We start from the raw sequence: 249 nt of genomic DNA, 5'->3' as shown, positions 1-249 counted from the left end.
GGGCTGAATAAAATACAGGGCTTAAATATTTTTTTTTTAACTGCGTAAAGAACAAAGACTGATTTATTTATAGCGTGGTGCTATAAATACCACTGGGGTCCACAGTACTTTTTACAGTACTTTCAGCTGTTGAGTCATTATATTAGCTCTGGGCTTTTGAAAATACATAAAGAGTATTATATAGCAGGAAAGTAAACCATAATGATATTACACTGTTGGAGGGGGAAAAATGAAGGCATGAGATTCTGA

This window comes from Clarias gariepinus, chromosome 12 (assembly GCF_024256425.1).
Source record: "Clarias gariepinus isolate MV-2021 ecotype Netherlands chromosome 12, CGAR_prim_01v2, whole genome shotgun sequence".
Lineage (NCBI taxonomy): Eukaryota > Metazoa > Chordata > Actinopteri > Siluriformes > Clariidae > Clarias > Clarias gariepinus.
This window is presented reverse-complemented; position numbering follows the sequence as displayed.